The 17,430-nt window shown below is 34.8% G+C and overlaps 1 protein-coding gene across 2 annotated transcripts in view; it reads left to right on the top strand.

Moving 5' to 3' along the window:
* LOC140159541 (neuronal acetylcholine receptor subunit alpha-3-like) overlaps positions 1-17,430 on the top strand; it is a 199,755-nt gene that overhangs the window by 37,537 nt on the left and 144,788 nt on the right. The window contains exon 2 of one of the 2 annotated variants that reach the window (XM_072183034.1): positions 3,177-3,615. The exons of the other annotated variant lie outside the window; for it this stretch is intronic. The gene's annotated coding sequence lies outside the window, so the exon portion shown is untranslated. The remainder of the gene's footprint in view (positions 1-3,176; positions 3,616-17,430) is intronic. 2 annotated transcript variants of the gene reach the window in all.

The raw sequence follows: 17,430 nt of genomic DNA, 5'->3' as shown, positions 1-17,430 counted from the left end.
ATAATTTTCTAGCAATGAATACAAATATCCTCTATTTATATATCAGTTGCGAAGCAAGTAAATCCACATTGACAGGGTTATTGCAAAACCTAACATAGTAAGGAAGACGTGTCCCAATATACAACATTGGTCTCAACTGCAACTGACAGACACTGCCTAGATTACATATGGCCGGCATCAACTTTTCAATACAAATTATAAATATGGAATACCCGCGGGCAAGTTTGATTTAGGTTACTTGTTGTGTGATGCATGGTAATTTTGATGTGGTCACTCACACTCCAAACACAGTGGCTTGTCAAGACCTTTCTGGCGATTCATGATCGTTGAATTCAATAGAAAAAGATAACGGTATTCTGGATTCCGTTGGATGAATTGCCTTGGGAAACTTGTATTATTTAAGGGCTATACGAGGTCATACTTGACCTTGGCCATGCTGCTTCATTATTCAAAATCCGGTATTAATTTATTAAAGTGGACATATAACATGAGAGCTCTCATGCATCGTGTAAAACAGGGCTTGGAATGTGTTGAAGTACATTATTACTTTGACAGATGTCAAGTCTAGGCAATCTATAAAAACCCACATTGCTGTATGGTTCCATGGGGACTATAATGAATTGTTTTTAACCAAAGTGGGTATTACACAGTTTTTCTGCTTTCCAAAGGAAGCATTTTTTCAGCATGTCTTATTATAATATCGTAGATTTTAAGATTTAGCAACTAAATATTTTCGAGACGTGCAAAATAATGAAGGAAATCAAAAGAATAATGTAGATATTCCAAGACCGGAATCTCCATAATCATTAATCTTGAAAGCTGATGATGTAGATTTTGTGACTCAAGGCTAAAAACACCTTTTCCCAAATTCACTTCAATATGCACAACAAAACACACTGCTTGATTAAGTTAACAATATCTAAGTCTTTCAATCAAAAGTAATGTATGATTTAACAATAATTTTGTGAGTCCCGTAAGTTCATGTATGATTTTCCAAAACTATAATCTCCATACTCGCGACATTGAACGCTTCTGTACATTAGCCTTACTATAGGGCCCTTTCAACGCGCTATACTCCGAGAACAGCTAGAACCAAGCCCCCCCCCACACACACACACGCCACCTGGTATAATGTAGGTTTCCTAAAATAGGAATCGTTATACTACAATGCTAGTTGGAATAAAAATAGAATATGAACCTTGTAATGGCCTTATTTTTGTTATATGTGATGAAATGGCGTTTTCTCTAGTGTGAAGTCTAATCATTACCCTCACTCCCAATACCTCCCCTGCCCCACAAATCAATGTTGGGTACTACTGAGCACACATGAACAAAATGTCAGGATTCAACGGGGGAACGGGGGCTTATTTGCAATACCGTACTAATTTCATTCCAACCCTTTTGTCCAGGGTTGTAGTTGATCCTGTAAACAGTGGTAAAAGTAATGAAGGGTTTTCAAAGAGTGATGTGAGTTTTCTTACAAAGGAATCGTCATGATACTCGTTGACCTTGACAAATAATCTCCATACCTGTCAACCTTGAAATAATGTAGGTTTCCTAAAAAGTCGTAACTTATTTAATAAGGATGCTGGCTTTCTAAAGCCATTAAATAGTATGTCTACTTTGACAGTAGCAGTTAGTAACTTACTTTGAAAATAACTTTGCAAATCCTACAATTGCGCTCATAATCTTCATGGTGTCTCACAGTAATTATCGTTACTGTACAGTCTATCTTTGAAACAATAATGTGTTGTGTTGTTTTCACGCTTTATCGACTTTTGAAACTAACTCAACCCTCATATGTGCAAGTCCATATTTGTAGGGAAATACACACATTTGAAAAAGTACATGTGGAATGATTGCTGTTTATTACAATGAAGAACAACACAAATGGCCAAATTTACTCTTACTACAAGTTCACTTAGATTCACAATAGTGATTTTCTATCATAGCTCATCATCAATTCGCCATCCAATATATCATCACCATAGGAAACGCCTGTGGCATATTTATTTAAGTTACCTATGGTACATTCCTTGGGCTTACTTATTGTTGTTGTGGTCATCTCAACTGCTAGTTGGAGTCAAGACCATTGCCCATAGGCCAATTTGTAAATCGTTGAGTTCAATGGGAAACATATCAGTTTGCAGATTTGTTTTCAGGTCAACGATTGCCGAAGGATATAGCCGAATCTTGTCAATGAATATGATCTGAGATGACAACATACAAGCCAATAATTAGTTCTATATACATATACATACACGTACATGTATGGTATTTACTTGCTGGTATGGTTTTGAACAGAGCCAAATGTAAGGAACCGTTCATTATTTCCACCGGAGGAGGGCCAGGAGAAAAGAGGGGTCACACTCCCGGGGTCACACTTTTTCATTATCAAGAGGGAGATCATACGGTTTTACCATATTTAAAATGTAACAATTGTAAAATGCTGAACTACTCATTTCGTCTCTCGGCGTTAAAAGTGTGTAAAAACTCTTGAAAGAACAGAGGTCAACAAACCGATAACAACATACTTTAACTAAAAGCCTTTTTCTGTACAACTTCGTTAAGGTTGGTACCGGACTAGACTAACTACTTAAAGCCATATTGTAACATTTGCTGAGGAGGACGCCCTCAATATATTTCCAAATTCTGCAAAAATCAGGACTTTAGGTGGTGTAGTTTTATCAAAATCCGAGATTTTGAATAAAGCGCAGGAAACGTCGTTTCATTATGAGGATGGAAATATTAGTCTACGCCTACACAATATTCTTAACACAATACGTACATGGCTTCCGGAACGGTAATAAACACCTCAAAGGACCGTGCCATAGCACAACCGACGGAGTGATACGCATTGGCGGATTTGGCGACATCGGTGCTGGTAGAAAATGTCAATTTTCTTTGCTTTACCTCAGTTGTTATTACTTTGCTTTACCTTAGTCAATTACAAGGGGACATATCTGACAGTAAAAACATACATTTTATGGAAAAGAAATACTAATCTATTTTTTATACAAAGATTACAATATGGCTTTAAAAGTAGGCACAATGATCATTCCTAGAAATCACAAATTAATTTAAAAGAATATCCATACCAAAATATGTCAGTTGGTACGTTTACCTGTGTGTAAAGTAACGCTAATTTCTTTATGTCATATTTGCTCATATTTCAGATTATATTGACTTTCCACCAAGCACTCCTTCATACCACATTCAGATAATCAGCAACAAACTGAAACTGACTGAGCGTAATCAATGGTAATTCATGATAGACCATTTGACTGCTTCGCTAGTTAGCCACCACACTAGTGTACTGTGTAACTCTTGAAAGGACGTGAAAAGAACTTGCTTGCAAGTAATACACCATTGATAGGAACGCAAGCAGACCAATGAGATACTGACGTTATTTTCCTCCCGGACCTTCACAGATGTATAGCTTAGATGAATGATTGCTTGGCTGTAACCTCCCATGGCATTTGAATGTTAATGATACAGAGAGATGTGTTGGTATTTACTTTTGGGATTATCTACATAAGGAATCGAATCCATGTGGTTTCTATGTGACTTGGAGCGTATTGTTTTCCCTCCCAGTGCGACACATTTATTTCAACGGTAAGTCTGGTCGATCCAAATCGTAATAATTGAAATTTGAAAATAATTTTTTTCTCTTGCTTTTTCACTTGCCGTACTGTTGAATATAATTCACATAAATAAATACACTCGAAGGGTTTTCAAATATTTCATTATAGTTTCACAATTGATGTTGCTTCAGAAAGTAAATTATCACAATGACGTTTATTGTGTTACTTGTGAAGAACCCATCGTCGTGTTCAAAATTTCAAATGCGCTGTTTATAATTGTAATTTTAACCTGGATATAAATGACACCCCACAACCTCTGTGACCATTAATCATTTAAACATAAAAATAACAAACAGCTTTATTTTTTTCGACTGCTCACCGTACAAATATTAGCTATCTGCTAACGTTTTTATCATTTATCTGTAACACTGCAATATACGTTGGAAATTTATTTCCAACGAATCTAACCAAAACCAAAAATGGGTTGTTTTGGCGGGGAAATTAATTTTCTTGCGGTCCATGATAAGAAGGAATTCAACAACATATTTGTGTCATATTTACAAGGCTTGTTTGTTTCAGCTGTATTATTTTGTCAAAACATTGAAGACGATCCGGAGAAAATTAAAGCTCCGTGGATAGACTGGATTAGGTTGTCTATCATAATACAGCCGTTATCAAAATTAAGACATTTGCTTCATGTGAGTTGGTGGATTACAGCAACAGATTGACTTTGTATCAGAAAGAGCGAAATCAGAAGGATTTAGTGTTTATCTTCTTGAAAAAGAAGTCATTTGTTTTTCATTTGAATTATGGATTGATGCTACTTGCTATTTTGGAAGTGTGTGTATTTTGACATGTATCCTGATAAATTAGAAGAGGTCGTTTTGATATCTTTTTATTGTTGTTATTTATTATTATTATTATTATTATTATTATTATTATTATTATTATTATTATTATTATTATTATTATTATCATTATCATTATCATTATTATTATCATTATCATTATTATTATTATTATTATTATTATTATTATCATCATCATTATGCACTAAATTTGATGCCCAATACGTTACGAACGTCACGTAGCCATATCTCTACGATTATCTCAATCCGAATTTCATAACCCATAACACAAACATACTGCTAAACGATTTGCTGCACCTTTATTGGGTTATACAAGTTTCCTAATGAATATGATATACCCAGAACTTGGAGATGGGAATCTAATGACTTTATGACTTGACTACGTTCACCTGGTGAATTGGTTATCCCAAATCTTGAATGACAGTAGTTCCTTAACTTCCTTCAAGGCAAACCTACCAGCCAATCACTATATAGCGCTGGAGCAATGAGCAATTGCTTAGTGACCAATGAGATGAGTATTTCGATTTTAGAACGAGCATGATTGGCCAAGTAGTAATTGTTAGTTGCCAGCGATCGAACTGTTACTTCAGCTTAAGCCGTCAATGTAATTGAAAATACCGTGGAAATCTAGCGATATTTACGCTAATAACTTGCCACTAAGGTTAAGTAGGATATAAAATATTCTTGTTGTCAGAATCATGATATACTGGCAGAGGGTGATAAACTCACAGAGAAGGGGACAGACAGAGAAAGAAAAACAAAGACACCATGAAAGTCAACCGGCATTGGCCAGTAAAAACTATTCCTCGAAGGATATTATACATTGAGAGTAGGGTAATGTCCGATACCATGATTGTCGTTGCTACCAATTACCTTATACGTAATGGTAATACACACAGTGAAGTAATCAGTAACTAGAATCAACATGATATTTTGAACATTGCAATATAGATGATAGAGAAGGCTTTCCAAGGACGGGATGAAAGGTAATGAAAAATGTTGTTCCCATTCATCTGATCAAATTCATCTGATGAAAATTATGTGACTTTTTATTTCATCAAATATTACGGTCTAATACGAATGTTATAAAATCAAACTAAATACACATAGCAACCAATTGGTTATTACCCGGTGTTAAAGACGTGGGCATCATGTTCATCATCAAGATATCCTGACTTTGAGCGGTTTGGCTATGTCATTTCTATACCTTCAATAAATCTATGATTTTATATCGAATTATCAGATTACTTTCATATGATTGAGTCTTAGGGCCATGCATACACAGATGGATACTACTCCCATAACAAGGTATATTATTATAGATGATATGGAAATCAAAAGTTTGAATTACTTTTACAAACTTGGATTTATTTCCCCCATGATATAGCTTAATTCTTACTGAACATGCTGAATAATACCAGCAGATTAGGTGTAAGACTTACATAATTTTTGTCATGCTGCAATTACAATAAACGTCACTTTCAAATAGCAAGCTGAAATTCTAAATCCATTATTCTTTTGAATCCTATTAAATTGTTGATACCTTCAGATTGCGAATATCAATTTTGTAACCTTCAAAGTATTTTATGCCATAAATGTTTGCGAGCCCAAATGCTTAATTTGAATATGTAAAATGATGGCGATTTTACGTGCAAATCTTCTACAGTTAGCACATACCCTTGAACTTGATGTATACTTTGAAAAATATGGGAGATATATTGTGTACGAGTGATACATGTAACTGGTTTAACATATTGTGTGGCCTCCGGTGTGTCACAGAGTGTTTTTCCTTAGACACAAACGAAGTACTTAAGGAATCTATAGTGAAACTCTTGTGACAAAAGAACACCTCTTTCTAAAAATAGGCTGCCTCATTTTGTTAGCATATCCCTGCAAGTAACAATGTACATGAATTTGGTCTCGTTTTAATAATCATATATCGTAGCATCTCGAAGATTGCCGAGAGTAACAGCATAATTCTTGAATTTTTAAACCTTCACGCTAACCTTGGCGACAACACAGGAAATGTAACCAGGTCTTTAAAAAGCAACAAAACTATATAACTTCGATGTGAAGATCAGATATTCATGTCCTAAAGAGCAGTTGAAGGTCAAATTAAAGTTGCATGGCTCTCATTCATTCATATATTTTTAGAATTATGCAAAAGTTTTTTTAGAGTAGCGTAAATAATATTAAAGCAAATATTGACATTTGGGACTGCGTGTCTAAGGGTGAGTACGACTGGCGGACAAACAACCCCTACTTGAGACAAATGATTGAAATAAAATTGATAACCATAAGAGACGTGGTGATATAATTTAAATGTGGTCTACCGTACCTTGTATCTAAGGTAACACTGGGCTAACGTAGTGTGTAACTTTTTACTCGCCTAACGCCTAACTCTTACTTTGTGGTGATTTTTAGGCCAAGTATTGATATAAAGAAAACTCTTTTTGAGGTCAAAATAGAGCAAGGACTCTAAACCCAAGTTGTTGGATTAAATTTCCATGTCATGCAATATTTGACAAGACATGTGGAGAGGAGTTCAAATGCTGGAAATCGGTGAAAGGGCTTGACTGCCGCAGATATCCAGTCGAATTATGCATCCCGCAGGAGATCATATTTGTTTCGTGAATGATACAACCTTTTAATTGAATTCAATAACTGCACTAATATGGAGTTTTAAGAAAAACAAATAACTGGATTAAGCAAGCGATGTACTGTCGTTTACCTTAATATGTTCCACCTGTCAATGTATGTATAATTCAAAACAGATATAAAGTGCTACTAGTCATAAGCCAACATCGAATCAAAAATACTATATATGCATGACATGCATTGATTACACGCTGCGCTAGTCGATGTATTTCCGCAATGTTGGACTGATGCGGTACCAGTCTTTGTAGAGGAAACGGCTTTTTAAGAAGATTTTATGAAGATATTACGTTCACAAATGAGCGAGTATAGTGGAATTATGTCATCTTTAATGAACAACGATATATTGACTGAATCTAGTCTTAGTTTCTTTTGTGTTGCCATTAGAAATCGATGAACGCTTGTTTTGGGTAATAAATGAAAAGAGACGACGACACCTGCGACACGCATGGTGTACATTCATGATTTGTTTCAAATAAGATGCATTTTACTTTTCTTTGGTTATATTCATTGTTAAATAACTAAGCAAAATATTATGTGATTGTACGCTCATCTTTATAAACGCGATAGTATCTTTAGGTACATGTTGTCTCTTATTACTTGGGAGATATGTTAGTGCTTTATGCGAACATAATTATATAGTAGTAAACGGAGTGTCAGAAATTAACAAAACACTGTCCAGGAGTCCATTACCGCTCCTGCTAATCAAGCGAATGAATGATTGAATGAATGAATAAATAATAATAAAAAATAAATTGAAATTATACTTGACAACATAAAATAATACAAAGACAACTATGGAGGAGGTGATCGAAATGCCAATAAGACCAGCATTAATCATCCCCTTTCAGAATTACAACAACAGCAAACAAAAGCTAACAAACAAATTATATTAAGTCTATCACACAAGAACAAAGAAGGTGCTCCAAGAATTAGTTATAAAAAATGAGATTAGCTGTAATTTATATTTATTTCGAAAATGATTGATTGGATTTGTTACTTTAAGGCTCGGATAGGGACATGAGAGCACATCAGACACACGAAATTGCATTTTGAATACGAGGAAGAGCCCATGAAGAAAATAAATAAAAGGATAGATCTACCGACCCTCCAAATTTTTGTCTTGGAAGGGCAACCAAATAATATACTTTTTTGGCCTAATGCTATGAATAAGCAAGTTCAAAATTCAAATTTTACGCTAAGATAGCCTAGATGTGGATGCATACGTAGAAGTAACGTTATTCATACCGTTGAAAATGACAATGTACTCCGTCCGTTAAGGGCAGCAATGTGTTCTCTGAAATTAAGCCGATTGAAATGCTCATAAGTTGTTCAGCTTCACGTTCATTTGTCCACTAATTTATTGGGAAGTGGTAACTGACACCTCCAGATTATGCGTATTACAGGCTAAATATTGTCATTACATACTGACGTACTGCGATCTACGCGTCCTACTTTTCCTTATGATAAAAAAAAGACAGAAATGCATCATTTTGGGTAATTGTTAATTGTAATTGTAATTCTATATACATACATCAATCTGCCGCTTTCTTGTACATGTAACATGTTTTTGAATTTATGCACCATTGTGTGCAAATTTATGTTGAATAGAGTGACATTTTTTTAAAATTATTTTCAAAAAATGAGACAAATTTCCAAAAAATAAAACAACTTCGCTAATTTCATTGTCTCTGCTTTATAAAAAGCTGCTAACTGAAGATTTCAAAAACTGAACTGCTACATTACCATTATATTCCCTGACTCATTTCGTTTCCATTTCTCGTTTCCTTTCTTCAGAAATAATGAAGTTGGAAAAGGTCCATGTTTTCTCCTATTAGTCTACACTTAAGATGGAAAACAGGAAAAAGCATCACTTTCAGCTCAGACATCGTGTTTTCCGCGAATACATTGGCGAGGAGCAGTGACATCTATTGATACTTTCGATTATTCAACTAATCATAATGGGTGCAGTAAATCAGCAAATGATCAAAAATCATTAAAAACAGATCAAAATCAAGAATGGAGCTTATATTTACAACACTGACTGTCTTTTTTTCTTCCTTTTTGCCATTTTGTTTTCACATCAAAAACATGAAAACGATGTCGGTTATTGACTTATGCTTCAGTTTTAAGTTATTCTTAACATTTCAAGGATAGTGCCTTTAAATTAGGAATGGCTCCTTGAATTAAATCCAGTATTGCCTATGTGAATTCATTGAATGAACTGATTTATTAACCGTGTTTAAAGTTATTTTAAAAACAAAATTGCTTCTGGGCCAGTCACAATGTCCTCAACTTAAAAGTTAGTTCTCGATATGCAAGGGACATCACGTCAGATTGTATTTCTTCACAAATTGAGATTTGTTCCGCAAAAGTAAACAAACAACTGACAGAATGTGTCATCAGTATAGCAGGTCTTCGCTAATGTCACGGCAACAGTACGATAAACACATAAACTACACGAAGTAAAGCTCCAACGAATCGTAGCAATATTTGCTCTGTGAAATTAAATCGTGTAACTTGTAGCCAGTACGACCATACTCGGTTTATTTTGTCATGGTCGGTCTGTGCCGGCTGCAGCTACCTCGTATGGTAATTGTGTATCTTTACAATCAGAGCTAGTCGTGATTTCTTGAAGGCTTTACCCCCCTCCCCATCCATTTACTTCCAATTAAGTCCAAGCATATATTTATTTAGCATTATTAATTACAATTAATTACAATTAATTACAATTTTACTGGCCCGTCTTAACCAATGAATACCCAACTAGCAGTAAATATCAACTTCTCCTCATGTAAGGTTTGGGACAGCCTGGATCCAAATCCAACTTTACCAGCAATATGAAATAAATAATCACATGCAGGTCAATCTTTTGTTTTCCTAAAACTTACTGTGGTATAAATCGGAAAATAAACAAAATAAAAAACCCGCATTTCGCATCTTGGTTTTCAGGGGGAAAAACTTGCTTTTTAGCCTCTCGTTTCGAATACTCACCGTAAAGCCCAAAATTGTGGGAGTCTCCAAAGGTTTTATCATTTATCATTAGCACCTTTATTAATACAAGCTAATAATAAAAATTCCTTTAAAAAAGGAATAGGGCGCCCAATGAAGCTTTGATGTAATGTGCTGCAATGTAACCGTTTGGATACTATTTTTTCTTTAAAACATAGAAAGCAAGGAAAGCAAGAAAGCAAGGAAAGATTTGGAAATGTAAAGCATATTTATTGCAGTGGGAGAGGTGTAAAATCGTTTGCATGGGATGTAAGAGGATTGGTATCAAATAAAAAGGAATAAAGCTCAGGTTACCATTTCAGTTACTATTGTTTAGAGTGACTTTGTGTGCCCCCTTAAAGCAAAAATAGGATGGTGATGATGATGCGCCAAATTAAATGAGCAATGCCCATAACACTACCCATGTCACATAACACAAGCATAATTGCTAAGCGATTTGCTGCACGTTCATTTGGTTGTGCACGTTTTCTAAATGAATATGATATTCTGGAAATTAGAGATGGGAATCTAATGACTTTATGACTACGTTCACCTGGTGAGTTGGTTATCCCAAATCTTTGATGACAGTGTACGTTGCTTCCAGCCAAACCTACAATCGCTATAGCTAGCAATGAGCAATTGCTTATCGGCAAATAGGATGAATGCTTATATCTTGTACCTGAAAAGAACGCGTCATATCATTGGCCAAATAACAATAGTTAGCTGTCAGCGATCGAACTGGGACTACAGCTGAATCGTCAAAATACCTATGAAAATCTAGCGATATTTAGGCTAATACCTTGCTATACAAAAGGTTAAGTAGGAAATAGAATATTCTTGTGATGATGTGTTCTATGTTAAAAATGATATTTGAGAATGACTTTCATACATCTATGGGATCACATTACCTCCTTCAGTAAAGCCCTCTTTCTCATGTCATACTTAGGTATTCTATACACAAAATAAGATAAAAGTTGAATTGTTTAACTGAATATATGATATATTGATTGCTTGCTTCCAGCCAGTTTGGCAGTACTAAAGATGAATTTTACTATACTAACATATTAGGTGTTTAAAATGATCGATTTTAATTTCAAGTAATTCGTCAATTTGTCACTGAATTCCGTTGTTGTTTGGAAAATGCAAAGAATATGGCGGATACATGACAGGATGTTCGGAATTGTTTTTGAATGTTAACATTTCAAATCATTTGTAAACTTTGCTAGAAGATGACAGTGATTATATAGTTTCAAATATTTGATGACTTGAATTGCAAAAGAGAGGGAAAAGAGACATGAAAAGGAAAATGCAATGAGATTGTGATTCAAAATGTGATTAAAAAATATGTCACATCATAAATGCGTATACGAGGGTTCAACAACAAACAACTTATATGCAGACGGTGAGAGACACCAAAAGAAACAGACAGACAGACAGACACCCAGACACCCAGACACACCGACAGACAGACAGACACCCGGACAGACAGAGACAGAGAACACAAAGACAGTATGACAGTTGGTTTACAAGAACCGGCATTGACAAGTAAAAAGAATATTTCTCTCGACTATGCAGTATTACACTATTGGGTAATAGGTTAGTGTCCGATACATGGTGCCACCAATTACCCTAATAATACGTAGAATGCACAGTGAAGTATTAATGTAGAATCAAAATGGGCATTTTCAAAATTGTAATTAGAGAAGAGTTGCCAAGGTCGGTATGAACGGTAATGAAAAATTATGTTCCCATTCCAAGGCCAGAATGAACGGTAATGAAAAATTGTGTTCCTATTCATCTGATCATCAACATTTCATCAAATATAACTGTTCAATACAAATGTTATAAAATCAAACCAAACACTCATAGCAACCGATTGGTTATTATCAGATGTTAAAGACTTCGGTATCATGTTCATCATATCAAGATATCTTGACTTTGAGCGGTTTGTCTTTGTCATTACTATACTTTGCATAAATCTATGATTTTGGTATCGAATGAGATACTGTATTATGATTGGGTCTTATGTCCATGTACCAAGAGCTGATATACTTCCATATCAAGGCATTATTCTGGATGATATGGATGTCAGGTTTGACAAGCTGGGATTTTTTCCAACATTGTAGCTTAATTCTTACTGAATATATCTAAATACGACACGATTAGGTACAAGAATTACAATAAGAATTGTGAGCAGGGTGCAATCATATTTCGTCAACTTCAAGTAACAAGCTGAAACGCCAAATCAAATATTCATTTGAACTTTATAAAATTATTGATACTTATTGATACTTTAAGAATAGTATGAAAAATGTCTTCATATTGCCAAAATATCAATTTTGCAACCTTCACTGTCATGAAATATATGAAAATGTTTGCGATCCCTAATGCTCAATTTGAACGTGTAAAATGTTTGAAATTTTAAAATTTCAATATTTTTATCCCCTATTCATAGAATGAACATGCCAGAAAAATATCTCTCCTCTTTTTTAATTACGTTTAATCTGTTTAAGATTAGACACACCCTTGAACTATAAAAAAAAATACTATGAATATTGTGGGAGAATTGTTTTGCCCTTGTAAATTGCCTTATGCATAATAATCAGAGATATAGTGACTACGTAAACATATTGCGTGACTTCGGGTGTGTCACAGAGTGTTTGTCCCTCAGACACAAACGAAGTACTTTAGAAATCTATAGTGAAACTCTTGTGACAAAAGAACACTTCTTTCTAAAAACAGACTGCCTCTTTTTGTTAGCATACCCTTTCAAGTAACCATGTACATGAATTTTGTTTTGTTTTAATAAACATATATCGTAGCACCAACAAGATAGCCGAGAGTATAAACAGCATTAATCTTGATTTTTTTGAGCAACAATTTTGATGACAACACAGGAAATCTAGCCAGGTCTTTAAAAGGCGGCCACAGAACTGTATACCTCGAGGTGGAGATCAGATGTTCATGTCCCAAGAACAAATTGAAGGTCAAATACAAGTTGAATGGCTCTCAGTCATTTAGGATTTTGTGAATGTGATTAGATAATTTTCTACAGCAGCGTAAATATATCAAAGCAAATATTGGCATATCGGAATGTATAACCATGCTAACTATCCAATGGTGGAATACGTCTGGCGGACACTCAACCCGTATTTGAAACTAAATGTTTGAAGCGAAGTAGGGAGCTCTGAATTTATTGATCCTGCTGTTTAATTGGTAATCGTGAGAACGTGGTGGTAATAATTGAAGAGTAGCCTTGCGTAACTTGTATGTATAAGGTAACATTGACCTACGGCGTATGTAACTATCTAAAGGGTGGGTAAGTCTTGCAAGGGCGGAAATCATACTTAGGAATGATATTTGAGGTTAAATATTTGTATAGAGAAAACACTTTTGTTGTGAAAATAGAGCAACGTTTTTGGTTTAAACATAATTATTTCCATGTCATGCAATATTTAACACTTGATCAGTGCGTATGACAGTGACAGGCCCTCTCTGACACAAAATCCACCAGTCCTAACCAATCAAGCGCGCTCAAAGGCCGCTTCCCTTCCGTGAGGAACTGGAAACCAGTTCTAGTAAGGAGTTCAACTGCAGAGAATGTGTGAACTAAAGGTCTTGACCGCCGCGGATATCCTGTCGATGTATTTATCTTTGTTTCTTTTCAGGTACGACCTTTTAATCGCTAATGATTCAATAACCGAACTAATTTTTGAATTGTAAGAAACAATAACTGGATTACACAAGCAATGTGCTTTTTTTGACTTAAATATTTTACACCTGTCAATTTATATGTATAAGAGTACTAATATTACTATGCATGACACGCATCGATTACACGCTGCGCTAGTCGATGCATTTACGCATCAATGTTGGGCTGATTCATGTATATATGCGATACCAGTCTTTGTAGAGGGGACGGGCTTTTCGTATGACTTTATAAAGATATTCTTTTCACAAATGAGCAAGTATCTGGCATTACGTCAAGTTTAATGAATTACTATATAGTGACTGAATAGTACTTTCTTTTGTGTTTCCATTAGAAATCGACGAACGCTTGTTTTGGTTAATACATTAGAGAGGACAATGGCACCTGTAACACCCATGGTGTATATTGATGGTTTGTGGCAAATTAGAAGCATTTCAATTTAGTTTGGTTATAATTATTGTTTAAGGACTAATCAAAATATTACTTGATTACGCTCATCTTCATAGACGTGCACGTGAAAGCATTTAATAAGAACATGTTTAAGTAGGTAAAAACTGTTTTAAAAAAAGTACCGGAGCTATACCGATGATTATATCTTATATGAGTGGGCCTCGCTACCTCACATGCATGACTCCTGTGATTTGGAATTTGCATGCGACATTGCTGTTTATTTACATTGTGAAATATTTGGAAATCCTCCTTACAGTATGTTGTGTTGTCTTACACTTTGTTTTATGCTAACTATGAAAGAACATTAAAAACGTCAGAACTACCCAGACTCGCCTCATGTTTATTACACATTCATGTACGTGAAAAGTTTTGATCACTTTCTAAATTGCCTTCAGTTGTGATCTAAGTCGCTGAGTTTAAGTAAACATACACCACGTGTGCCAAAAGCACATAGATATAGAGTGTTTAAGTTACAATAGTTACACGAGGTCTTTGCGAACGATTTGAAAGAGAAACCAATGGCCTTTGAATACCGTATGAGATGCAGCTGCACTACGCTTGGGGATATCAACTGAGGTTTGTGGTGATGTATGCAGACGACACATGATGTTTTATTGAAAAACAAATCGCAAAGTTTTACGATTATTTCCATGGGGAATGTTAGACCACTGCACTGATAACGTGTATGTTTGTACTCATTTATAGCTAATGTATCTAATATATACATTTTAAAAGGTAAATATTAAATAAGATTATGTGATAGAACATTTAATCCGGACACCAACAATTCTTTATATCTGCGCCGGATTTTTCGCGCCGAAAAGGTTAATTCCGATCAAATCGAAGATCCCAGTTGCAATGCCATCTACATTTTATAGCTTTCACTTTATACGAAACCCGAAATAGATTGGTAAAAAGTCATTATTTGAGCTGACTTCATAATATAAAAGGCAGATGCTCTATCTATTTACAAACGGTTGGTATAATATTGCCAATTTTTGTGATAAAATACCTTTGATGTATGACGTGATGTTTTGAGTATTTAACGTTGTATTTGAGATAACATTTTCAGGTTCTGTACTGTATTGTGTATATTGTTACTTACCAATGCAATCCTCGTATAACGAAAGTAGATTGGTTAACCTTAACTTCGGCAGTGACGTTAGTGACGACAAGCCGCCCCTGTACGCGTGCGTGGACAATCAGCGCGTTTAACCTTACGCGCGCAATTCGATACTGCGGCGAGCAAAATACGCACATACGTCACTACCAAACTTGAGGTGAACAAAATTATACCCCTACCAGATTTTGTTCCTGCCGAACAAACCGCTAAGCGTCTTTATCTAATTGTCAGCCCATCCTTTATTCCGCTCATTTTAGCGGACAAATTTGACCTTACCACCCTACCCGGAAGTAAGGTAGGCCTTCCAAATTCGAAGGTGAAGGGTTGAAAAATATTTTAATATTATGGGCCTGAAACGTCCTATATATTTTATAATGGTCCTACCATTTCCAGTGATCAATACTGCAAAATCTGAAGTTGGGGCTGAAATCCGATATTTTCACTGACAATCAGAGATATTCGAAGTTTTGGTCAAATGACGACTTTAGTGCTGCTCACTTGAGCTGTTGCAAAGATATTAATATTTGTCGCATTGTATCTTTGTTTCGCATTGAAAAATTCGTGTTGAGGTAACGGAGACGTTAATGAAGAACTTTGAATACAAACATGAAAGAGAAGTACGCAATCATACCTTCTAAAAGGACAATGTACTCTGTCCGTTAAGCGCAGCAATGTGTTCTCCTAAATTAAGCCGATTGGAATGCTCATATGTTCAGCTTCACGTTCATTTGGGCAATGATCTATTGGTAAGTGGTAACGAACACCTCTAAATTACGCGTATTACAGGCTAAATATTGTCATTATATACTGATGTACCATGTGTACTATGTACTGCGATATACCTGACCTACTTTTCTTTATAGAAAAAGACAGAAATTCATCATTTTGTGCAACTGTAACTTTTAATGCCACTGTGGGCAGTAATTTTAAATGCATCAATTTGCCGATTTTTTTACTACCTGTAGAATTTGATGAAAATCGGTGATTGAAATCACTTGTAATCTCCACTGTCTTAAATTAAAGGCTTGATTAATACGTTTTGGTCATTATGATTTTCTATATAATATTTTGACAAAAAGGGTCATATTGAAGGTCAATATTCATACGGACATTTGTAGATACAAGAATGGAACTTCCTATTTATCAACACTGCGGTTTATATCCTTCTTTTTTCACATGATTACATGAAAAACTACGTCATTTTTAAGGAAAGGTGAACACTGATGGCGCTATTTATCTTAAATCGTGTTTTCATCTTTACAAGTGGTAAACACTGGTATACTGTCAAAAGAGTAGCAAATAGCAAGGAAATTTTCAAACTATTTTTTATAATTAATATATAGGGAATAACTAATATTTGGCTAAATTTAAAATATATGTAAATAGCGCCCTCAATTTGCACATAAATATACAGTTTATAGAAAAAAATTAACACAAAAAGCAAAAAAAAGATGAATAAAGTGAACGAAAATCTATATTTTACTGTGTGATACCTTTTGATATTGTCCAGGTCTAGAATTGAATGTTTTGTTAGAAAATTTAATAAATGATCACATCAAACAACCATGGTCTGATTTCATTGAATGAACTAATTCGTTGACTTGTTCAACAAAATTGCTTCCAGGCTGGTCACCGTAAGTTAGTTCCCAGTATACAAGGGACGTTAAGTCATATTGCATTTCTTCCCAATTGAGATTTGATCCACAAAAGTACACAAAACACTGATAGAATTTGTCACCAGTTTTAGTAGCTCTTCGCTATGTTACGACAACAATACGATAAATACAAAAACTATGTGTAGTACCTCTCCAATGAATCGTAGCAATATTTAGTCTGTGAAATTAAATTACGTAACTTGCAGCCAATACGACCACTATGTTGTAAGTATATGACGTACACTACTATTTCGGATTACTAATACGGATATAAATTCGATATACTGACGTAATAGTTTAATGACTAAATGACAACAATATCATTATATATTAAATGTAACTTTAATGTCTACATAACCATTCAAAAAGGGGGATATTTCAACCAAGGTAATGT

The sequence above is a fragment of the Amphiura filiformis genome, chromosome 1 (assembly GCF_039555335.1).
Source record: "Amphiura filiformis chromosome 1, Afil_fr2py, whole genome shotgun sequence".
Classification (NCBI taxonomy): Eukaryota; Metazoa; Echinodermata; class Ophiuroidea; order Amphilepidida; family Amphiuridae; genus Amphiura; species Amphiura filiformis.
The sequence above is the reverse complement of the archived record's forward strand: the minus strand, read 5'-3'. Positions and strand labels throughout refer to the sequence as shown.